General features: G+C 42.4%; 1 protein-coding gene across 8 annotated transcripts in view; it reads left to right on the top strand.

Moving 5' to 3' along the window:
* LOC116848714 (RNA-binding protein Musashi homolog Rbp6) overlaps positions 1 to 25,697 on the top strand; it is a 926,784-nt gene that overhangs the window by 309,997 nt on the left and 591,090 nt on the right. The gene's annotated exons all lie outside the window — the stretch shown is intronic.

The raw sequence follows: 25,697 nt of genomic DNA, 5'->3' as shown, positions 1-25,697 counted from the left end.
CCGTGTGTGTGCGCGCGCGCTGTCTTGAATTATTCCGCTGGCTGTTCAAACGGCATGTATCAACTTCGATTTTCAGTTCGGCTCAAGTATTTGCGTAACGATAGCCGCGTAGATTTTTCAACGGCGTGGGAACCGCGTATCGGCGCTCCCCCGGTGGATTCGCGCGCGTATCGATTTTGCCCGCGAAAATCCCGCGGGAATTAAATATTTATACAGCGAATTTGAGCACACGGCGCTTCGCTGAATGTGAAACGCGAGCTACGCGCGCACCCGGAAATAGCGGGAACGAAAAGTGCAATGAAATGTCTCGCGCTGACGTGCACGGCAATCTCACCTCTGAAAATAGCCTCTAATCGGGAATGCTAAACTGGAGGGTATAAATAAAGTAACTCAAGCGAAACCGGCGCGCCGCGCGGCAGGTTGGAGCCTTTCACGTCGAAAAAAAATGTTAACTCCGCTAAAACCCGCCGTTTTCCTCCCGAGCGGGTCGAACTCTTTTTACGGATAATAGTTAAATTTCCCTATCGTGCGTGTTTTTTCCGTATTTTTTTTTCTTCAGCACAGAATACTTCAAACATGTTTTTCTCAAGCCGAACGATGCACGAGGTTTGCATCAATAGTCGTTACTTAAAACTTACTTCAGGTGGAATACTCAGATTTAAATTCGGAGTCAGGCGTGAATCTTTGAGCTGAATCACGTTGCAAATATAATGTCACGGGTATCACGTGACTTTTATGCTGCAATTCTAAGCAAATATACGAGTAAATCTTAAAATCGTAGCTTATAAAAAAAAAAAACACAAAAAAGAATCTAGATATTTATGAGTTATCATGTGATATATGGTCTGCATAGAATTGCAGATTTATTCATAAGTTCTTACGAGTCTTAGGAGAACAAATTACGAGATTTACGATTTTGTCTATAGTTACAGCATTGGTTGAAAAGTTCAGATCCGACTCTAAATTTAGATCTGATTACCTCATGTGAGATAAGTTCCAAATAACGGCTGTTATTACGGACCTGAATCTCGATTGACAATTATTCGCATAGAAAATTTCTTGGGATTTAATTGAGTTTGATTTCCCAAAATAAATCCAACGGCAGACGGTGTTTGTTTTCGTTCTGGATCCAGTGACATGTTGCGTTCTAACTATAATTTTAGTTAAATCAATTTTTTCTCAGTGATAATATTTCTATCTCGATCCTAGACAGAGAACTTGTGTTTGGAGTAAGAGTAGAATTCCCAATTGTATCACAGTGTGCGTAAGTGTGAAAGATAATCGATTTTGGGGACAAATTTGAGCAAATTAGAACCTGTGTTGCATCTGGGAAAATCTTGGTAAATTTCTATTTTCTTTAAATGACCATTAAAAGCCCACTTGTCACTCGCGTTAAATAATGATAGAAGGGATTCTGTTTTCGCGCGTCACCAACGTGAGAGAATCGTTGAAAAGGGGTAAATAAAAAAATAAATGACAGGTGAAAGGACCGAAACTAACAACCTGACCGACATAGCTCACTGTCGTAAATCAAATGGTATTCGCGCACGCACATTTAACCGGGCACTCTACGCGGCATAAATATTTCAATCCTCGGCAGAGCAAGGCCGACATTTGTCGCGCGTCCGCTGACACGAGCAAAATTCACAAATTACAGTTTTCGAGGTTTAGACGCGGGAATACGCAGGAGAAGGAGGAGAGAGAGGAGGGTAGGGTAGGGTAGCGTTTTAGGGCAGATTTTTTTCTGGCACCGTTCCACCCCCGTGGATCATGAGCACGGTTGGAAAGGGTCGGAGACGGGGGAGAACGGTCGCTGCGACCAGGAAATGAGATTGTTGCGGCCGCAACGCGTCCCTTTATTGTTGTTTAACATTTTTGCTGCGACAGCCTTCTCTCTCCTCCCCTTCTCTCTCTTCCTCTTTCTCTCTGTCTGTCTTTTTCTCTCACTATATCGTGATATTTGCAACTGTTTTCGGATCGGCCGCCATACATCGTATCGGCTTTCAGTTCCGTTATCTGGATGAAATACATCGCGCAGCGTAAATACGCTGGAATCAACAACAAATGTTGACGAAAATGCCGAATTTTCGAGCGCTGTGTATTTGCGTGTTTAATAGCCGAGTCGTTCCTCTCGCCGAATTTTATTTATCACCGAGTTAACACTGAATTTCACCAGGGTGCGTTAGAAGTAATTACTGCTCGACATAGTGGCGTGCAATTAACGCCGCTCGTTCCATCGAGTTATCATCTTTTACTTCTCTCTCCCTCTCTCTCTCTCACATCTCCCCGCTGGTCTCTGAAATTTGCCATTCGGGACCCCATGCCCTCTTTATCACACGCACGGCCCTCTAATTCGCGGTTACGTTACGGAATAAAAGGAAATTCGTCGTAATTTCCCAGGTCACACTAGGCAACTAGCTCCGCAAAGCGCTCCCATCGCAGTTTGTCCAACGATTTGGCATAAAGAAGGGCGCGGGAGAGCGAATCGAAAAATTCCAGGGGGATTCTCGGCGGATGTTGACTCGAGTTCTCGAGCGAGAAGGCAGAGATTCGCCGGACAATCTCGGCAAATTTGCGGTCGCCCGCGCGTTCGGCGCTCGAATTGACGCGGGATTATGTCGTTTCGCGGCCGTTTCCGGGGGCCTGATCGCCACCACCCTCTCGCAAGGGACGCCACTGTCGGTGGGATGACTCTCCATCGACGCGGCAACATTAATTCGCGATGCTTTTTGCGGCCGTGACGATCATTATGAGCCGCGCCGTGACGTAATCGTGTCATGACAAATGGAATTTGTTCGGCGCTTTGGCGATAATTTGTTTAGCGGGCGAATTGGGTCATTACGGGGGCGCGTGAATTATTCACGAAGGGTTTTTGGAAAATGAAACGCGCGATGCTTCGCAACCTCGCGCCTCGGCTTAATGTTAACATCGCGCTAACAATTTCGCGCGCGCACGTCGCTCTTTTTGCCAATGTCGAAAATCGCATAGCTGTCATGGCGCTTTATGCGTGCGCGCGGTGCATACCTGTGTATGTCATACGCAAAACTGCATTCACAAATTGATTTCAAATTCCGAAATTTATCGCGGATATTCCGGCATTTCGAAAGTTCCGCGCGTCAATACAGCACGCACGATTAGTTTGGCTCTCGCGACTTTTCCCGCGCAGAGTATATGATATTGGCTTTTCCACGTTGTGAAAATTACTTTTGTATTTACTAAAACTAAAACATTTTGATGTGTACACGATTTGCTTGGTGTTGCTTCGTGTTTCTACTTGTGTCAAGTACATATGTTATTGAAAAAGTAGAACACACATAGCGGCGATTTAATTTTTTGGTTGCACACAGTTAGCAAACATTTGGTTGACCCCATTTTAACGAAATTTTGGTTCGGCGTATCAAATTTTCGTTTCAGCAACAAAATCCTTTTTTTAGTGTACATATCTGAAATACAAAAATCAAACATTTTCTCATTCAGGGTAAGTGTGGTTATCTTCTGTACTGGAACTAAACCAATTTTACCATTCTGGACAAAAATGACAGCCTTTATTAAAAAATTTTAGTTTTTCTTAAAGTGTTAACATTTTATTAAAGAAAAGAAAAACTCACAAATATATAATGTTTGTTCTAATTCAGACGTCATGCTTCTCCTGAATAATAAAATTTTTTGTTTTTGCATTCCAAGTATCTATGGCCCGTATTAATAGATATTACTTAAAACTCTTCCTAAGTGAGATACTCAGATTTGAGTTCAGAGTTAGATGAAAGTTTTTCAGTGAAATCGCGATTACACATATATATATATATATATATAATGTAACATATATTATACAATTCAACTGAAAAATTTGGATCTAACTCTGAATATCTCACATGAGACAAATCTCAAGTGACAACTTACAAATACGGACCGAAGAGAGCCATAATCATACACACTACCTATATATATATTTTTTTTTTACGAGTTTTCAATGACCAGAATATAACATATAAAAGAAGAGCGTTTTTGTCCATAAAATCATATACTCGAAATACGATTAAAAGAATATGCATAGTTTGACATTGTTCGACTTTTCGTGTCTCTAGCAAAAATTTTGGAAAAGCACCCTCTTTTGCGATCTTTCAAATCAAAACGCCTCCTTAATACGCGAGGGAACATTTGGTACATTTGCTAAAATGCGCGGATTTGCTATAATCGCGGAACGGCGGTAAAGCGTAACGGCTGCGTCACGCCGAGCTCGATCTCTTAATTTTGCGCGTCCGCCCGGCTTTTTCTCCCGATTCGCCGTCATTCCGGTCTCCTTCGGCCGCGCTAATCCGCGCGCCCGTAATCGTCGGAAGTAACGCGCTAGATTATCGGAATGCCGCTCTCGCCTCTGCTCCGCTTTCATCTCGACGTGGATTAAGACCTTAAAGCCTTATCTTCGTAAAACACGACGCGCCGTTTCGACGGCACGTCTCCGGAGATCGAGCTGCCTCGTGATAAATAACGTTCATCTTTCCCATCGCGCGCAATTCACGCCTGATTATGGGATCGTCATACGTTAATAAATACACCCGAGAGAGAAAGAGAGAAAGAGAGAAAAGATAGTTAATCTCATTAAAATTATGGCCACTTTTGACGTCGACTATCCTTTTTGTTGCTGCTACTGTTGTAAAGCTGTATAAAATTATTCTTAATATCAGGTTACTGCAAAAAGTGTGTTGAATAAAATGAAAAACAGAATTATCCAATTTCAAAGAACTAATAATTTTGACGAATATAATGACGAACAAATAATCATTTTTTTGGATGTTTAACGAAAACGTTCTATTTTCCCTTTAATTCCCAAACATCCCCCGAAAATTTAATAGGGAAATGACAGATCTTTCTCTCTAAAGTACAATCGGTATATTCATTACTTTGAAATGCTATACTTGTAACTGCTGGTTCAATTATAAGTATAGTACTGCAATCAGTAAAATCTCGCTGAAAGGATCAGTTAATAGTAGCGATTAATCCTATTATCGACGCAGTTTGCGAACACAGACAGTGTCACTGCACGCCTGGAAACCGTTAATTCCACTCTCGCAAATGCAGAAAGTTGGATTTGGTATAACGTATAACAAATTTGGGTATTACAGATCAGATTTGTCAAAATCAGCGAGAAATGGGACGGAGCAGTAAAGTGGTAGTGTTTTCATTGAGCATTAATGTGTACTCACTGATTATCGGTGAAATAGTGCATTTACGGATTCAATCAGAAACATTTTCATTGTTTACTTTACTCCAATGTTCATACCAATTTAATATTGCAGTAGTAATTTATTACTGAAATACACAGCAAAAAGTTTTGTGTTAAATTCAACACATCTCACATCTCGAATCGAAATTTTGGTCCTATGTTAAATCTTGAATTCTACAACGCAATAGGAGCTAAATTAGTAAAGTAGGTTTAATTCTAATGATATAATTGACTCCTGCTTTGACTCTAATGATGTCCGAAATTTCCCTTTTCATTTTTTTTAGCGTCAAAATAGGATATGATTGCATTCAGAATATCAAAATGTGTTGCATGGAATAGTAAGGCTGAAAGTAAGATCAAAATTTCAATGAATGTCGAATGTCTCAATTTATCTACTCTAATTTTTGTGTTAACTTAACAAACAAAGCAAATGTATTAACAGATAATATAACTTATCTGTATACTTTCTTTGTGGAATATGTCATCAAGAATGTACATGTCGAATGTCGAATGTCGAATGTCTCAATTTATCTACTCTAATTTTTGTGTTAACTTAACAAACAAAGCAAATGTATTAACAGATAATATAACTTATCTGTATACTTTCTTTGTGGAATATGTCATCAAGAATGTACATGTTACGTATTGTGTTTAATACATTTAGAAATGATGAATGTGAAAATTTAGTGCAGAATGGTCGAAGTGACGCCACGACAAACTGTTAAATTAATGCACGGATATGTTAGAAATTTGATATAAATTTCGGATCGATTTCAACAAAAACAAAAGTATTTTGGTTTTTAGTTTTCTCGGCTACATTTATTTTGTCGTGCAATTGTAATCACAAGCGTCAAACACTTTTTCTTCATACAGATTTTGCAATTTAAAAATGCAAAGAATTAGAGACGCATAATACGGGAATTTCGAAATACGGGGCCGCGGAAACTTGGAAGATCAGAAACATCAGGAAGTTAAGAATTTGCATTTACCAGGGATACGAAGCTTTTTTGCGAAGGAGGAGAGCATTCTCGCGGCATTTCCGGCATTGGAAAGTCGCAGAGCAACAAATTTGTAAATTTAACGTTGTTGCAGGCACCGTTCACACGGTTAAAAGTTCTGTCGCACGGACGGAGACCTTGGTATGTTTGTCGTGCACGCCACGGCAAACATTGCCACCGACGGGCATGAAAACCACGTCGATGTCGATTGTCGGCCGAGCGTTTCGCGAGTTCTCGCGCGTCGCTGCACTCTCGTTGTTCGTCCGGCGGGATTGATACGCGGGGAAATGAGTCCCGCGTTGTTATGGCCGATTTTATCGCGCGCCGAGCTTCGTTTCTGCCTTGAAATACGAGTCACCGGGTGTGTACGAGAGAAGCCAGAATACGAACGATACCGCTCAATCGATATGCCTTCCCTCTCTCTCTCTCTCTCTCTCTCTCTCTCTCTCTCTCTTTCTCTCTCACTTTCTCTCTTTCTCATTCTCTCTGTATGTGCTGCGGTTAAATTTAATGCGTCGCTCGTTATATCAATTACCGTCTTTTCGAACGAGATCGCCGGCGCGATTCAGTTTGCCTCACTCTTAAGCTCACCCCCGAAAAGATCCCCTCCAACGAGTATTTGCGCTGATTCGCAAAGTGTAACTCGTTACTCTCGCCCCCAGAGACGGTATCCGATACAATCGGACAACGTGCCGTTCCAAAAGCTAAGATAATTCTCTGCAAACTCACACGCAAAAAATATCACTCTACTGTTAAGAAAAGCGATTTACGCTCCTTTCTTTAAGTAATGATTATCATTAATAAAAAATATTTTCTTGATAACAGGCTGCAAAATTTCTTACATTAAATTAAACACAATTTAAATGTCCTAGTTGATCTACTCTGATCTTCGTGACAATTTAAGTGACACGAGACAGATACGAAGGTAGAGTGAAAAGTTCTGAATAAGAAAACAAAATTTTGTTGGATTGATTTTCATTTATTTCTCAACATAATCTTTATTTAGCGTGATATACTTTTTCCAACAATGTTCTAAAGCAGTTATGCCAGACAGTTATAGGTCGATTTGTCATAATCCTCAAAATAGCCATTTACAGCGTCGCTGACTTCATTGTCGTTCGCAAATCTTTTTCTAGGCTATTTTTTTAGCCATTTTTTGAGCTTGGAAAAAAGATAGAAGTCGTTTGCGGCTAAATCTTGCGAGTATGGTGGGTGGGCAAGCAATTCGAACTTTAATTTATTGATTTTCTTAATCACGGCACGAATTTCCACTTTTTCCACTTTTACAAACAATGCCTGAAGCGTTTCCTTTGGCGAGCTATTAAACCAACACTAAACAATTTATTGATTTGGACCTTCGAATATAAGCATGAAGAATGAAATCATGCAACACTATTAAAATATTGAACATAGTAGATCTATCTGTATGTGAGACTTGGAATTTTTCACCCTACTTTCGTATGTCAATGAATGACTTATCTGTACACTTTACATAGAAAAAAATGTCACTAAGAGTCTACATCCCAAGCCGAAATTTTCATCCTACTTTCAGATTTACTATTCCATTGAACATCTATTTTGATACTCTGAAACCTACATTAATCTCTTTTGATTCTATTTAACCTCGAATCAAATTTTGATCCTATTTTCAGTCTCATTATTCCATTCAACACCTATTTTGATACACTGAAGAAAGTGAAAATTTCGGACATCATCAGAATCGAAATAGGAATCGAAGTAGGAAATTATAATTAAACCTATTTCGCTAATTTAGCTCCTACTGCGTTGTAGAATTCAAGATTTAAGCTAAAATTCAAGATAGAGCTAAAATTCGATTTGGGATGTTAAACATAGATAGTGTTATTTTCATGCTGAGAAATGGTAAACACGAGTTCCACGTAAGAGAATCAAAATAGTACAACGACGTGTCAAATTAACACATGGATATGTGCAAAATTTAACGCGAGATTTAGCATTTCTACACAACAGATCGATTTCAACACAACTACAAACCGGGTAATCTTAAACTGTACTTATGATAAATTATAGATAAATTATAAATTTGCGGATTCTCACACGAAGAAAATTTATGGTGAATTACTACAGGATTTTGGGATAAAGAATAGAATATCGGCATTCTGCAATAACTCGCTATTCTTTCTTCATATGTGCCACATATATTTTACGAACTAAAATGTACTATCAAAACACTTGCTATATTTCTAGCGGAATCTGTTGCACTAAAAAAACATTTTGTGTCGAAATCAATCCATCTAGAAGTTTGTGTTAAACCTTTTCTCGCGTGTTAGTCTAACATATTGTTGTTGTGTTGGGTCCGATGTATCTGGATAATGACGAATCTACATGTTGACGTTCCGTTAATTTCAAATATTGTCGTTGTGATTATCTTGTGTATAATGTGTAGAGTTCATATATACCATTTCTAAATGTTAAAATAATATAATAATGTTTAAATGTTACGTTTTTTAGTCAATTCAATTCTCGACATATTATTTATTTATACATTTTCCTTATATTAAATTCACGTGAACTAGAGTGGACAAATTGGGACATACGAAATGTGTTAAATTTAACGTCAAATTTTTTACTATGTATATTTTTAACAAAATTTACTAGCAAGATAAATCCTACTGACGATCCATTCCTGTTTTTTCCTAAAAATAGATACATAGAAAAATTGAAAAGAATTCATATAAAGAGAAACTATATCATTCTCTCCGTGTATGAAATATTTGGAGCAAGCAATATTTACTTGAGTGTAGTATGCATTTTCCTGTGTGTGCTGTTAGAAAAAAGCTCGAAGAAGGGAGCAGGAAGACAAAGCAATTGTTACGAAATTCAGACGCATAAATTATAGCGACAAGTGCTACCGGGAATAACGGATGAGATATCGCGACGCTGAAAGCGGGTGACGCGGTCAATTTTAAATTTTGCCCCATAGACGAGCCGTCCCGTCGCGTTTACCCGATCGCGGTCGCTCGTTCTGAGATCGCAACATCTCCGGACGGATTAAAGAAAACGCAGCTGCCTAGCAGAGGTGGAGTGTGATCTTTTAATCGGGACCATCGCCGTGCGAGAGCATTGAGACTCGGCGCGAGTTGCAGCCGGCGAAAAAGTTTGCCGGGAAATTTTTTCAATTAAAAACCGTCGGCCCGCCACATACTGTCCACCGAGCGGCGCGGGCCATGGAGGACGGCAGGGGCGAGAGGATACTTTTAATTACTGCGGCGTCGTAACGCATGGCCCGCTTCGGTGTAAGACCCAGCTAGAAAAATTCCGACGGCAGCTGCGAGCGAATCTCCCCTGCGACATGACGAGCCGGCACGACCGTGGCGCGCGAGCAAGGAATCTGCAGAAATTAGGTGGGAAGCGCGCGTGCGACGTCTCGTTGCTCTGTGTGCATGATTGTGGGTGTGTGTGTGTGTGTAAATGTGTGTGCTGTTGTTGTTGCTGTTGCCGTTGTGTTGGCGTGTCGCAATTTTTAATTAGATTAGAGAACTGTGAACGAAAAACTGGCGACGCGAGCCGCCCGGCTTGAGGGGGCGGCTCGCTTCCCCAATTAATTTCAATCGACTTCAATTCCGTCGCTCCTTGATCGTTGGCCGACGCGTGAAATCTTGGTGAGTCGTGAATCGGCCTTTAGTGTGTCATTAAGCGCGTCTCGAGCAGATTGCAAATTGTGGATTTCAGTCCCGAAGTGACGTTTTGATTCCACATTAATTCCACGAGTTTGCAAGTCCCTTTTCAGTCTTTTCAATAAATATACCTCGCTAAGGATCATAGTAAAGAGTTCTAGATGCTCATAGACATTTCGATATAATGATTTTCGACATAATGCTACGCTGATTTAAAGTTTATGTCAAGTAAATTACCCGAGTCGAAATTTTGACTCTATATTAAACTTGGAATTCTACAACGCAGTAGAAGTTAACTTAGCAAAGTAAGTTAAATTCTAATGATATAATTTATTTTTACTTTGACTCTGACGATATATCTGAAATTATTCTTTTCACTTTCTTTATTTTTTCAAAATAAGTTGTATTATAGACTTCAGAAGATCAAAATAGACATTTAATAGAATAGTGAAGCTGAAAGTAGGATCAAAATTTCGACTTGAGTACATTGAGAGAAATCATCCGGTAAAAAATTAACAAGCGGATATTTTCGATCAAAATACCGATGAATTTTTATATCTGATCAAGATACCCGATTAAATTTAATCGAATATTTCCGATCATAATGGCATTTCATCAGATGAACTGATAAAAAAATTATGAACCGATATTTCTCCTACTGTATTGTAAAATTCAAAATTTAACATAAAGCCAAAATTCCGACTCAAGTTGAAGCCTATATCCATCCTTTTTATTTCTACTTGACCTACAGCTTTGCCGAGAGGTCTTCTTTAGAACCTACAAGTGGCATATATAGACGTTAAAAGGTCTAAGTCAAAAATAGGGCTACAATTTTGATTCGTGTTCTCATAGCCGTCTGGGAGATAAATGACCCGAAAGCTTGTAATCTCAAAAGTATGGCTGTTTGTTGAAATTGCAGCCTTTTGGACCGTTTACCTTCTGAACAACTGTGAGAATAATATTCAGATTTTGTATTCTTAATCTACTCATCTTAAGCTTCAAATCGACATATTATTTATGGGAATATTCAAAGTTTTACAAAATCCCATGAGAAATGGGCGAAACTTGGCCGCATTCTTTCGCTGGAAACATATAAACTGTTTCAATAGCGTGTTTCCAGTATTCTGAAATATAAATGGTACATATGAGATAAAAGGACAGTGCATTACAGCAGAATGTCGATTTATTTCCTGGCTACAAGTTCTATAGCAATTTTTCCTATAAAATTCCCTCCGTGTAACATCAAGGCGGCACAATAGTCCGCGTCTCGAGATTCTCCGCTGATACTTGAAGTTCGATGGAACTTGCAATGGATTGTTGCAACCGAAATTTCTTGCTGCATTAATCGTAATTTAATCTCCGGCTGACCTTAACGGAATCTTAATCGGCCTGCGGTGAACTCGCGATATCGGAGATAATAAGATTGCGAGGCTGGAAAAACGTCAACTTCCGTACTTCACCAACTGATTTTTCCGTCTGCGTGCGAGATGTATGACTTTTATGTGTAGCCGGCGCGTAAGTCCGAGAGGTAAGAAAAGTCAATTCCTACTTCCAATATACGTATTTCCGTCGAGTTTCACACAGGAGTCGTGGGATTACCTGCTCTTGCAGCCCCGAAATAATTCGGCCCGAATGAAACTTCGCCGGCGAATATAAAGTACATAGAGCGGCAGACCGCGCGACGACTGAGAAATCACAAAGAAATCGCGAGGCGAACCGCGATTACGTCGTTTAAACTCCGGCTCGCCCGGAGGAACGCGTAGACGTCGGGTCTCTAATGACGCGCAGCGCCGGCGATGGTGGGTTGGAAGAGGTTGGCGGTTTCTGAAAACGTTTCGCGCTGTCGCCGAGAAAGAGAGAGAGGAGAAGAGAGGAGAGGGTAGGTGAGGACAAGAGACGAGAGTGGAGGATCAGGGCACGTATTTATAGCGGGTGACGGAGGTCGTCACGTGGGAATGGACGCGCGGCGTCCATTGACGCGATAAATGTCGCCGACGGCCATTAACGACGCTCGCCTTGCTTCATAATCAATGGGAGAGCCTGACGGCAGCTCTCGCGAGCACCTCTCGGGATTCCCCCTGGCTTCCACCTCGGACTCTCTCCCATCTCCCCTCGGCGTCCTCTTCCTCCTCCTCCTCCTCCTCCTCCTTCTTCCTCCTCTCCTCTTTTCCCTCGTCGTCCATTTGCCGCACTCTCTCCGTCGAGCAGCGCGCACGACAAATTAATTCTCTCCGTTTTTCTACCTTCCAATTGCCGTTACCGCCGCTACCGGATCACGTTGTCTACCTCTGTAGAGGAGGACGAAGCGTTCGGGACGCGTTGGCCGGCCGGGCCACTCGTCGGACTTTCGACGAGAGCGAGAGGGAGACATACGTCGGGGAACGACGTCGCGATGCCTGCGCGCGACGCGATATCTTGTTCCCGCGGCAAGGGAAAAGGGCGAGGACGGTCGGAGATTATGCGAGAGGTCATTTCCGTTGACGAGGATCACCGCTGATCTTGCCTCGATTAACAGAGCTTAGCTTTTACATCTTTCGCAATTACTCCTCGTTGTGACGCAAAACGAAATTTCCCGCGTGATGCTGTAATTGTTGCTCTGCCCGCAAAATTTCCACAGAGAAATCGACACCTTCGGACGTGGTATCCGGGCAAGTAAGAAATCACGATGTGAAACAAGAGGAGTCCTCCTGTGTTCTTGCATTCTCTCTTTTCCCTCTCTCTTTTTCTCTTTGTCTCTCTATTTCTCCTTCTCTTTTTGTTTCTCTGTTCTTTCCATTCTCTTCGTTCCTCTATTTATCTCTCTTTCTTTTCCTGTCTCTCTCCCCTCTCTCTCTCTATCTGTTTTTGTCTCTCTGTTTCTCTTTCTTTCTTTTTTTCTGTCTCTCTGTTTCTCCCTCTATCTCTGTCTTTCTCTTTCTTGTCTGACTCGGGTCCCTTTTTAATGAGATAATAACCACTCGATTATGCACTTAATTCGCCGCGCTTGAGATGCACGCCGGCGATAAGATGTGACAAATATTGGCCATAACCACGACCGTAACGGCCGCCCGCCGCGCTGACAGGACCGACTCGTGGCGCTGGTGCCGATGAGGAGGAACCGAACACGGGTGTGAAGAAAAAGAAGAACCTGTCGGTCGGTTCAGCACGCGCCTTCCCTCGCGGGAAGGTGCGAGCGCAGAAACCTGTTCCGTCCAGGTGTCGCGTCGGCCCTGTGATACGGCCCCGATCTCTTCCCTCCCTTCTTTTTTCTCCCTTCTCTTTTCTCTTCCTTTCTTTTTTCGACCTACTTTCTGGCCCGGCTCGGTAATTCAATATAATCGCCACGCTCGCCCGTCCGTCTCTTGCTCGTTAACATAATACAGCGCGACAAAGCGTGAGCTCGCGCGACGCGATAATATTGCGCTCGCAGTTTAATCCGCGCGGGGCGATTCGAGAGATCCGGACAAAAGAGCGCGAAGAGGACTTTTTCCGCGTCGCCCCGGGGGCCGGGCAAGAAATTCAAGCCGACCGTGAACCGTGTACGTGGAAATTAACAGCTTAACTTGGTTACCCAAGAAGAGCTCCCGGTAGTCCCTTGAAAGTGCCACGCGCGCTCTCGCGAGCTCGACCCGGAAATTCGCCGGAGCACGACGCCGCGAAACTTAACCCATTATATTTCTCCGTACTCCCCCCGCCTCCTGCAGCCTGCCCACCGCGTACCCACCCACCCGCCGCCATCTCCTCCTACCATATCCTCTCCGCAATATCTGCGTCATTATTTCCTGCGCGCTGTATAATCTCGCGCGACACATCCTGAGACTTCGTTCGGCCTTCCGCAATCGGCCGTAGATGTAATTTCGCGCAGAATATATTGGCGAGAGGTATGCATTCCGGTTACAACTTGTTCTCGTAGATTTAACCTTCCGTCGAGCGCAGATAATCTTTCATAAAGGCATGGCCTACTCTAGGCATTTTGTTGTGAATAACATTATTTTCTACGCTGTTCTTCGTATAGCTGATAATAGTTTATAGAGATTAATGACAAATTGTTTTTTATGAAGCACTTCTAAGTAAAGCTGATGTATATAAAGGAAAATATTTATAGATGTCTCTTTAAAATAACAAATACTGATAACAGTTTATAGAGATTAATGACAAATTGTTTTTTATGAAGCACTTCTAAGTAAAGCTGATGTATATAAAGGAAAATATTTATAGATGTCTCTTTAAAATAACAAATACATGGAAAGAATATATTGCCAGTTCTTTTTTCATATAGATTCTCTTCAATGTTCCTACGTTTCTAGTAGCAAGAATAGATTGTCAGCGAAGTCAATGGAAGGCATTAATCGGTTGAAATTTTAATTATTGATTCGCCGATTATTTTAGTCAAAGGTAATTTTAATCGATTAATACCCAACACTGATCTATCTTGCTAAGGAACGTAGTAAAGTTTTGCCAGAAACATAGCACATTTCAATTTCTGAAACATAAATAGTACGTGTGAGATAAAAGAATAATTAATTACCGCAGATCTACTCCTCGCTTACAAAACCCTATAATAATTTTTACTATAAAATCCCCTCTCCGTGTGAATTTCGCTAGGAACGCAGCAAATCTTTTTACGACACATTTCAGCTCCTAAAATATAAAGTAGCACATACGAAATGAGAGGATAAGTCAATCAGAAATCTGCAGAATGTCAAGCTGTTTCTCGCGCGACTTGAAAATCCTACAATACTTTTTACTACAAAATTCTCTCCTCGTGGCACGAAACGCGCCTGTCAAGCGCACTGCTGACACTCGTTGTTGTCATTATATGCACTGAAAAAGAAGGTTAATACTACCTGTCACTCTCTCTTTCGCGTATTTTGCTCGAATTCGCAAACGCGAATCAAGATCTCTCGTTCTCTGAATTCCAGCGACGGATAATTTTGTTATTTGCCAGAGAGCGGCCGCGCTCTCTTTCGATTCCTCCCTGCCGCGGTCCTCTGATTTTCGGACCGAGTGTCGGGCAATTTTTCTCTCCCAAAAATCTGGCCGCAATCGCACCGCAATCTCTACCGCGGCATGGTGGGGAACGACGGTGGAGGCCGCGCGATAAAAATTCGCAGCAAGCGACAATAAAGCGCATCAAGCCGCGGCAGCTAATTGCCGCGGCCGGCAATAATCGGCCGCGCGCCGCCACGAGCGGCGGGCAATTATTTTTACGACGAGGATGATATTGTCCATTTATTTAGCGGAGCTTGGCGCGCCGCGCCGCGCCGATACTACCGTCGGCGTTAACCCACGACGCGACGGTAACGGCCGCATAAATTCCCGCTATTTCCCGCGGTGCCGCGCGACGACTCTATTCCGCGGCGATTCCCCGCTCCCAGCAATGCGACGATCTCTCTCGCGCACCGATCGCCCGCAACTCCCCCGGGTGATTAATAAAAAGAAAAAAAAAAGCAGGTGGCGGGACGTTAACGATCGTCGAATCTGCTTAACGCTCTATCTGCGCTGAAAACATTATTTTCCTCGCTAAATTTGGGGCTAAAACACTTCGTACAGGCAATTTATTTTTGGCATTACAAGTCTTTTATTTGTGTTGAGTGCGTGCACACGTACACGGTAGAAGACATTTTGTACTTGCGTAATCGAAATCGAACTGTGTAGAAATTTCTGCGTTAAATTTTTAACATACCACTGTGTTAATTTAACATATCTGAGTTATTAGTTTAACCTTAGCTTATTAAAAGGCTTCCGAGTAGTGGAGTGTATATTGAGGACATGAGACGGTGGGAGAGAGAGAAAGAGAGGGAAGGGGGAGAGAGAGAGAGATAATGGTTGTCAGAAACATTTAGCTAAGGAGGAAGAGTAACGTTACCGCGGCGAACTCCGGCCTTAACAATAAGGGTAACACTAATCAGGGTTATTCAAGCATAGCCGCTGCTACGAGCTTGACGTGGAGCGATGGTTAGAACCACCAGGGCTTTCAGGAAACTAACGTTTCGGAGAAGCGGGGGGAAGGGAGGAGGGAAGGAAGGCACAAAAGTCGCGGCTGGTATTGTAGCACGGTCTCGGTTAACTAACTTCGGTTAATCGTGCTTTCGCCGAAGTTCCCGAATAAATCACCGTTACTTACCGAGTGCGGATGATTAGACGTCTTATTTGCGTCCACGTGGAGACCATACCGGACAACACCGGCCGTAGATTCGTTGATTCGCGGGCAATATTATGCAATAGCGCTCGCGCACAATCGATGACCGATCCATCGATTCCTCGTGGCCTTGCGACACCAATCAAGGTGAGTCGTAGGTGGGAGTCGGCGCGGCACAAAAGAGATACATAAGAAGCTGACAGAAATAATTACGGTGGAAGTGTGGGCGTGGGCTAGGAAATTACGAGGAAACTCTTATTAACCGTGAGGAGGAGGAGGAGGAGGTGGGCAGGAAAATCGCGCGAGGAACGACGCGTTGCGAGATCGGAAGACCTCGGATACACATCGCGGCCGAGTCAGTCGTTTTCTTTTTTCGGTTACATAAATGTTACAGAAATTTGACAAGAGAATCTCATTTCAGAATTCGTCCAAAATTAGGAAGCAGCTTTTTTTAAAATATTTTCCTCACATAATCATTTTCCTTATTTTAAATACTGCAAATATTACAAAATTAGAAAATTTTAAATAACAGAATCTTGTTCGGGAGTCAATAAAAATTAGCACGCACCCTTCTCGAAGTACTTCTCTCAAATCTTTAACTGGATTGTCAATGTTAGTCATTTTTACTTACATTTCCAAAAATAATGTAATAAAAAAACGTTTGCGTTCGATATTATTTTATTTTCCTTTTGTAAAAATGTTTAGAAACATTAAGGCAAGTTATAAAGAAAGAAATAATTAAGGGAGTCAAAGTGATTATACATTAGCAATAATCGACTAACTACGACTATTAGCATTGGTAATCTAAGATTAATTAACACTTTGCGAAGCGGAGATGTGAATCAATATTTTTAATATTCAGGGCCGGAAATGTCGATTCGCTTTTTTATTCGCTAGTTGAAACTTGATTTTTTAAATTCTGTTTGTTGACTCTTCATAGGAATAATGTTTTAACGAATATCATATGAAAAAAAAAGTTCATTGTTACAGCTCGTTATGGTTTACTGAAGAGATGTATTCATTGCTGTAACTAAAATTTTTGTTACACTGAGAAAAAAATGTTCGATATATTTGTAATCATAATCGTATAGAGAAGCAACTAGTATAAAGTATGGTGAAGAAAAATATTTTTTCAATTTTTCTTCCACTATAATGTTAGTTTTATTCCATTATAATGTTAGTGATATGAAAATTGTTACTATATCATTTTATTACCATTTTCGTGTTAGGATAACTAATAATAAATATAGTTGAGACAAAAATTATTATAATTCTGATTACATCAACTATTTTTTCTCAAATTGTATACTGCTGTATCAGTTTCATAACTATTTATATAGTTAGGGTAACTATACTTTTAGATGTCCATATATTGCAACGAGCTAACTCACACACATACACATACGCGCGCGCGCGCGCGCGCGCACACACACACACACACACACACACACACACACACACACACACACACACGCAGATTCTTGCCGCCGTAGGTTTTTTCCGCGTACCAAAGAACCATACTAGTGTATTCGTTAACTATGTGTGTTTTAAGAGTTTGAATGAAATATTCGCCCCCACTGTGCTAAAATGGTAGAAAAAAAAAGAGAAAAAGAACGCAAGAGGAACGGACACTCGCGGTGCTCGTCGTGAGATTTTCAATCCGCTTGGCTCTCCGTTCGGGCCGCGTCGCGCGCGACTCTATTAATTAAAATGAAAGACAATTAGGGTCTCTCGAAATACTCCTGGCACCGAAGCGGGCGCTGTCGAAATTTAGATCTGGCGTTCAGCGTGTTAATTACTCACGGCTGTTTTACCGTAGCCCCTGGCTCTCTCATTGGCGTGCACGGTGGCGGGAAGGACCGTCGGCGCATTCATCAGAATCGTAAATTTGCTATGCGAATGGTTTAATGCGCCTACGCGTTAAACTACGCGGGCTAAGCCAGCGTATTTATACACGCGCTACGTATAAATATCCTTCGCTGAACGCGAATCACCCCAGGATACTCTCGCGTTCGTCCCGGCTATTTACGCGCTTCGCGAGGGACGTCTACGTGTCAAGGCTCGTCTGCAATACGCGGAGTAAGTTTGACGTAAGAGCTGGAGCAGGAAACAAAAGAAAATGACTTATTTCGCTTACGCCTGTACGTGAGTTAAGCTTTTTACGCATTAATAAGCTTTCAGTATAATTTGCGTACTTCTCTTTTCGATGCACTTCGGAAGACTTCGATGTCCGGCAGAAAAACTTGTTTCTGAATATTCCAGAAATTAAGTTTATTCATTGGACATCGACTGCACGGAAGAAAAAACAGATTAGTTGAATTGATGTGATCATCAATGGACGGATCATATGTGTTTTGGTTGAAGAAAACGGAATTTTTGGCTCTCAGAATCGAACTTGGTTGATAAGAAGCAGATATTCTACTTCCTTGAAACAAAACGCGCTTAGATCACCTTTTATTACGCTAATTCAACCAAGTCTTCTTTCTTTGTGTACGTTTCGTTGTCCAGATCTTAGCAGATCTAATAGTCTAGCATTGGGTTATGCAATGAGCAATTTCGGATTCGTCAGATGAAATAAAACATTAATATTTTTATGTTGAAACACGGGAAAAAACAGTATGGTTGAGCCATTCACAAATCTGGTCGTGCCAGTCAGATTGATAGTAAAGCACGAAACGACTGATTACGTAGTTGTTGCAACCACAAAGCAATTGCTGAGTTATAGTGACGATATCTGGTTGCTCCAATCAGAATATGGTAAATCATCCCAACCGCTTTCTGGTTGCCACAACTAGACTCGAACTTCCTTATGTCGGAAGTATTTCTCTGAAATAAGAGAAATATTTCCTGCGTAAGGAGGAGCTGCGGAGGCGCGAGCGAAATAAGTTGTCTTCTACTCCAACTTACGCCGAGCTCACTGCGTGCATCGTAGACGGGCCTTAATACCATGCGATCGCAATCGTTTCCTCGGTTCTTAATTACTCTTACGAATTTGTGTCGATTCGCCTTTCCCCTCCAGCCGTAATCGAGTGTCCGCTGCCGTTCGGCGCTCTTTAATTTTCATCGTCGTTAAGCTCGCGTCTCCCCCGGCGATATCGCAGCTTAGGCTAAATTCCTCTCTCGGGAGGCTAAGGCGCGCTCGGAATTATCTGGGAAATAAAATTTTGTCTATTTACATTTGCCCGGCTTAAAACGTAGAAAAGGAATTACGCGTTTACATGTTAATTTTAGTTCCCGGAAGCAAGGCTAAAGCTCTTGAACGCCGCCCGTAATTCGAGCTTTTTCTATCGCGTTTCCTTTCGCGCACTCCCCCCTCCCGACGGTCGCGCCCCGTCTGTTCCCCTTTTCCCTTTCGTTCCTCTTTTCTCTTGTTTCCTTCGTTTCATTTTTATCCTCCTTCCCGCCGCTCCCTTCTTTTTCTTTTTTTAACGAATCCCCCGTTTCTTCTCGCTTTATGCGCTTATATCGCGGAGATATAGCCGGAATGCATTCAACGGCGCTTAATAACGCGCCGGCTTTGCACGCGCGGGCGAAGCACGTGAGGGCGAGCATTTCGAAAAATATGGATGAGCCTCGCTTCGACGAGGCGCGCCGCATGCACGGGCGCTGTTTAAACAGTGGCCGGCGCTATTTGCATGTAATTACCGAGTCGGCGATTTAACATTAGCAACGCTGCATTTATACAGCGCCGTCGCGCCGTCCGTCACGCTCCGCTCCGCGTCTCGCTTCGCGTCCCTCTTCGTCGCGGACTTATGCGTCCTAAACTATCTGAAATATCTGCTAACCCCAGTCGGCGTGCGGATGGACGCGCGACTAAATTTGTAACGGATACGGAACGCGCGCGTCGTTATTATCGGGTTATCTTCATCGCGAGGAATAAGCCACGATAAAGCGTAATTCCGCGCGCAATATTTGGACAGATGAAAAGCGAGAATCAGAGGATCTGTCGGGTGTAACGTAACGCTTTTGTGCCGTCACTGATGCATTCTTTTCTGTCTTATCCTATCCTTATACTGTATTCCACTAGACTTACCTCATAGTTCTGATCAAGTCGATCCCAATTAATTGTCTGGTCTTTAAAAAGCGATGTGTTATTGGATCCTAATGATGGAAAAGGTCCTAATTATTAATAATTGTTATTAATAAGGTTCTGACCACGCGGCTTTACGTGATTTAGCAGAAACCGATAACTTCTCCTCATACAAATCAGATAACTAATTAGAATTAATTTGATCGGGACTTGATGGGATAACTTTCTAATCGAGTATTTTCGCATCTTTGCGCTATCTATTTTTTTATTATATTTATGTGTGCTCTTCTGTGTCTTACGTATTCTTCTATTGTATTTATGTACCCTTTTCTTCATCTAGCAGGATCATAAAATAAATTTTTAATCAGATACTCTTGCATATCCTTGTGCTATTTATCCTTACGCTATACTTATGTATCCTTTTCCTTATTTAGCAAGACCTAAATTATGGTTATGGATCTAGGTAGATGAGATAAACGAGATAAATTTCTAATTGAATATTTACATATTTTTATATTGCCTATTCTTATATTGCATGTCCTTTTCTGTGCCTCCTCTATTCTTATACTGCACTTGTGTGACCTTGTACTACCTGTCCTTGTATGTATCCTTTTCTTCACCTAGCAAAACTACGGGGAGAATTTTTACTCGCATATCCTTGTATTATCTGTTCCTATACTGTACCTATGTAACCTTTTCTGTGCCTTATCTATTCTTATACTACACTTGTACATCCTTGCGTTATCTGTCCTCATATTGTACTTATGTATCCTTTCCTTCATCTAGTGAGATTTTAGCTGATTGCGCGCGCGTTGCGATTATTGCACTCGGCGATTTTTCAGCGCGACAGCCTGCTTAAAATTCCCATCTCAGCCGCGTAAGTTCTCGTCGATCGTCGCGCGGGGCGAAGTGTTTCGATAAACTCGCCACGTTATTGATTTATTCGAGTGCTTAATATGTATTACCGGCGTTATTCCGGGGTCGACTCGCGTGATTCGGCGCGGTGCTGTGCTATGCTGTGCTCTGCTGTGCTCTGCTGTGCTGTATAGCGCCGCGCCGTAATCCCCGTCCCGGCGAGGAGTTACGATCCTGGGCCGTCGCGTTTCAAGCAAGTTCGCGGACTGCAGTTGGCCGCCGCCGCTGCAATTCCGGCCGATCAATTTTGCAGAGGAGAATCGCTCTCTCTTTCTCTCTTCTTTTCTCTCCTTTTCTTCTATTTTTCTCTCGTTCTCTTGCTGACATGATCTCGCCGAAAGAAAGGGAAAGAGAGAAAGAAAGAGAGGAAGAGAACTCTCTCGCGAGCCGACTAATTTTAAGTAGCTCGCACAATTGGTCGATCCGCGACGCGAATCTACCCATTGACCGTTGCAGCTGTTACGTGGATCTCAATGAGATGAGCGACGTCGGCAGGTGCGACCCTTTCATTCTCCTTTCCCGCCCCTTTCTCTACCACTGTCCTCCGTACCGCCATGTACTTTGTCTATTTCCACCGTTGATCTGCGGCGAGCTCGTTGCCGTTCGAACCGTCGTATTTATAACCCCCGGAGAATGATGCACGGCACATCGGCGACCGTCCCGAGGAGCCGTGCGGCACAGAGATGACTTCGCGGATAGATGAACGACCGTCGGCGAGTGCAATCGTCGATCCGAAGTTGTCGAAACTTTTGCTTGTGTTTCAAATCCCCCAAGGTCCGTTACATTTTTTCTCTCGCACATGAAGGCCCCACGTACGATCGGATCTTTCGTGTTTCTCTCAGGACTTGTATTAGACATATAGGCTTGTATCAATATAGTTGGAAGCTTGCGTAAGATGCTTGGATTTTCATTTAGTTAAATCTGATTTTTTAGTTTTCGATCATGCGATACATTTATATTTGTAATCGCAATTTCACTTGAGATATCTAGATTTTCTTTGAGAATTGGATTTGAACTTTCAATTGAATTATAAGATACATGTGACCTTACATCTGTAACTGCCATTCCATTGGAAAGCTTATATCTGACTGAATTAAATCGAAGATATTTAGATTTTAATCAACAGTTAGATTTGAATTTTCAGTTAAATCATAAAATATATGACATTTGTAATCGCGATTCCACTGGAAATTTCATGTCTCTGAATTAAATCGAAGATACCCAAACTTTAATTGAAAGTTGGATCTGCATTTTACAGTTGAATCATAAAATATATGTGACGTTATATCTGCAATTGCGATTCCATTGGAAAGCTCACATCTGGATCTGAATTAAATCAAAGACATTCAGATTTTAATAGAGTTAGATTTGAACTTCCAGTTGAATCAAGATACATGTGATATTATATGTAATCATGACTCAACTGGAAAGACTCATCTGAGCCTGAATACAAATCTCAGGTCTTACTTGATACAAGTTTTAAGTGACGACTATTAAAGCGAGCCATGAAATGTCAAGGAGAGAGAAGCGGCTCTTTGAGAATACGTTTGACACACTGAAGAGTTAGAGAGACATGGAATTGTGTGTCAAATATTTTTCGTTCGGCCTTCAAGCATGCCATTCGATTCGCGACTACACGAACGAATGCACGACAAGCAGTGTATCCAACTGTGCACTCTCTCTCTCTCTCTCTTTCTCTCTGTGCCGCTATCGCACAGCCCGATCTCTCTATATTTATCGTCGTTCGGCGACATTCTTTAACGACGCGGCGCGCCGCCGCGCGAAATAGCTCAGACTTCGATCGCACATCCGCGAGCGGTTCGCGATTTCCATTCAATTCGTGCAGATGGTGCCGCCGAATTTCCGGCGAATTACACGCCGTAGATCTGCCGCGCGGCTCGCGACACTGTCTACAAGCTCGTCCGAAATTGGCAATACGTTTCGCCCATCCGATTGAGCACTTTCAGCGGACACTTCCCGCGAGGGAGCTCGGGAGAGCCCGGGGAGAGACACGGAGGAAGAGGGCCGCGCGCACTTGGCCCGATATTTTCTGCGGATCGAAGTTTCCGCGGGAGCCATGTGTGCGGAAGGCAGATATGATATTACGGGAATTTAATTAGCCCCGAACTCGGCGGCGAGTCTGCGATATCGCTCCCACGGAGTGATCGGCGCCCGAGGAGCGATTGTTCGAGGATTAGCGCGCGGGCGCGTACGAGCTCCCCCGCCATTAATTGAAATTCATTGTTATTCTCCGGACCAGCTGGATAATGGTATTTTTCAAGACTAAGGAAATGTTCCCGGGCAGGAGAGAGAGGGGGGAGAGAGAGAGGGAGAAAAAGAAAGAGTAAGATAGAGGAAGAACTGCCCTTCCAAGATTTCCGCTTTCTTAGTAGAGAAAAAGTCGAAACGTGGAGTTGTGAGGTGAGATAAATGGAAGGAATCGCCGAGAGTCGGTGTGAGTGTTTGATGAAAAAATTGAATATGAGTTTTGTCGTGATTTTATGCGATATTATTTCAACGTTAGGATCTCGATGACGGATTTTCGTACACGTTGAAGAGTTAGAGTGTTGGTGATCGACACGCGAAATTCTCCGTACATTGTTACAACATGTGGCGTACGAGCCGGCGTGTTTTTGCAATCCGAGCCTAACATGATCTGTCGCGTTTGTTGATTAAACGAGAATAATCGCGTATTGCGCTTGTGCCACTCAACTATTCCAAAGAGCGTATTTTAAGCGGAATTATACGAGAGCGCAATGTGATAAACCGAGTTTCATCTCCTTCTCTTGGCGCTCCTAGAATACTCACGGCGGAGGCCATCAATAAATCAAGCTGGAATTCGCGTATTAAGTGAAACCGAGTTCAAGCGTTGCAGCAGGTTCGCTGCAATTAAGTCGCGCACTTATCAGAGTGCTAAGTTAGAGTGCTCGCCTAGCTGGGAGACCGCCGAGGAAGGAAATGGAACGGACGGACGGACGGACAGACGGGAAGAACAAGCGCGAGGATGCGTCGAGAAGTAAGGAATTATTTTTACTGATGTATTTTCGCGCGACGTGGAATTTTGCCAAACGTGCCATCAGAATTTTCTAATCCGATTTAATGCATCCGTGAGTCCCGCACGCGAGTGCGGAGAAGGCAATGTTTGCACGCCATTAAAATCCGCCAATGAGAAGGCCGATTGTACTAATCGAATCTTATTATCGAGTTAATTTGAAGAATAATCCTCGTTTCGCCAGATCTTAAATTAGACCTTAATTAACGCAGCTGTTGAAGTCTCGCTACATTTTAATTAAAATTGCAAGGACAGAAATGGTGATCTAGATAGTCGCGGAAAGTTCAATTGAGGTAGCGCGTCTTGATAATGCTCAAGTTTAATGTAACACACAGGATAATTGCGCGTAACTCAAACATAGCGAGCGTAGCGAGCGAGCGAGAATCAAAAGAATGAAATACAGGATACGCGATATACAAGGTGTCTCAGCTCGATTTCACAATCTGTAAAGGCGTAAATTCGTAAAGGCGTAGAGCGGACTGAGGTAAACACAAAAGTTCTATTGCGATATTCGCGATAACTATCGAGATATTAATTAAAGAAGATTTGTAAATGATGACACTCGATATGGTAGATGAATTGTAGTGACAACGTCCGCCGTCTTGCACATTTCAAACTGAACATAAAAGTCCTCTACCACTCTGCAAATGGCCACGTAGATTTTTAGTCACATTGAGAGAAATTATTCGATAAGAAATTAACAAACGGATATTTCTGATCAAAGTACCGATGAATTTTTATATCCGATCAGGAAACATCCGATGAGAAATATTGGTTCATAATTTTTTAACCGGTTTATCTGATGAAATGTCATTATGATCGAAGGTATTCGATTAAATTTAATCGAATATAAAAATTCATCGGTATTTTGTTCAGAAATATCCGCTTGTTAATTTTTTATCGGGTAATTTCTCCCACACTAATTAAAGAAGATTGGTGCATTATCGCGTAAAATTGTGCAGCAATTTTCTTTAATTAATAATTAAAAATCTACGTGATTATTTGCAAAATGGTAGCAGACTTTTTTGCTCAATTTGACCTGATATACAAGCACGCGACGGCAAACTTCGCCACTACAGCTCATCTACCATATCATGCGTGATTATTCATAAATATTCTATAATTAATATTTCGATTATTATTGCAATTTCCGCAAAACGGTATTTTCTTGTTCATCTCAACGAGATATGTGTCTTCACGAGAGCTTGTGAAATCGAGCTGAAGCACTCTGTATAACGGCTCTTTGAAAATATGCAAACGTGTGTTGCTTTTTCTCATCGTGCGTCCTTCCGCGACGTTGCTGTTCAATGAGGTAGAGACGATTGCGGAGTGACAGGTGTAATTCGTCTACCGGCATCACCCGGAAGTGAGGAATGACGATCCAGAATAACTCCAGGGAACGTTTCGGTGCGCGTTCATCGCCAGAAACCTTATCGCGATTCGGGTAGCGACGACGTGACGATTGGTCCGGAGCCAAGAACGACGACCTCTCGCCGCGGTATATATCCAGATGGGAACGAGGGAAACCTAATGTCGGAACATACCGAAAATTAATACCCGAAACGTTCCACCAGATTCTCCATAGATTATCCACTTTTACCTCTCGCGCTGGCGTCTCTCTCTCTCTCTCTCTCTCTCTCTCTCTCTCTCTCTCTCTCTCTCTCTCTCTCTCTCTCTCTCTCTCTCTCTCTCTCTCTCTCT

This window comes from Odontomachus brunneus, unplaced genomic scaffold (genome assembly GCF_010583005.1).
Source record: "Odontomachus brunneus isolate Ranch 3 - 2012 unplaced genomic scaffold, Obru_v1 Obru_scaffold_098, whole genome shotgun sequence".
Lineage (NCBI taxonomy): Eukaryota > Metazoa > Arthropoda > Insecta > Hymenoptera > Formicidae > Odontomachus > Odontomachus brunneus.
The sequence above is the reverse complement of the archived record's forward strand: the minus strand, read 5'-3'. Positions and strand labels throughout refer to the sequence as shown.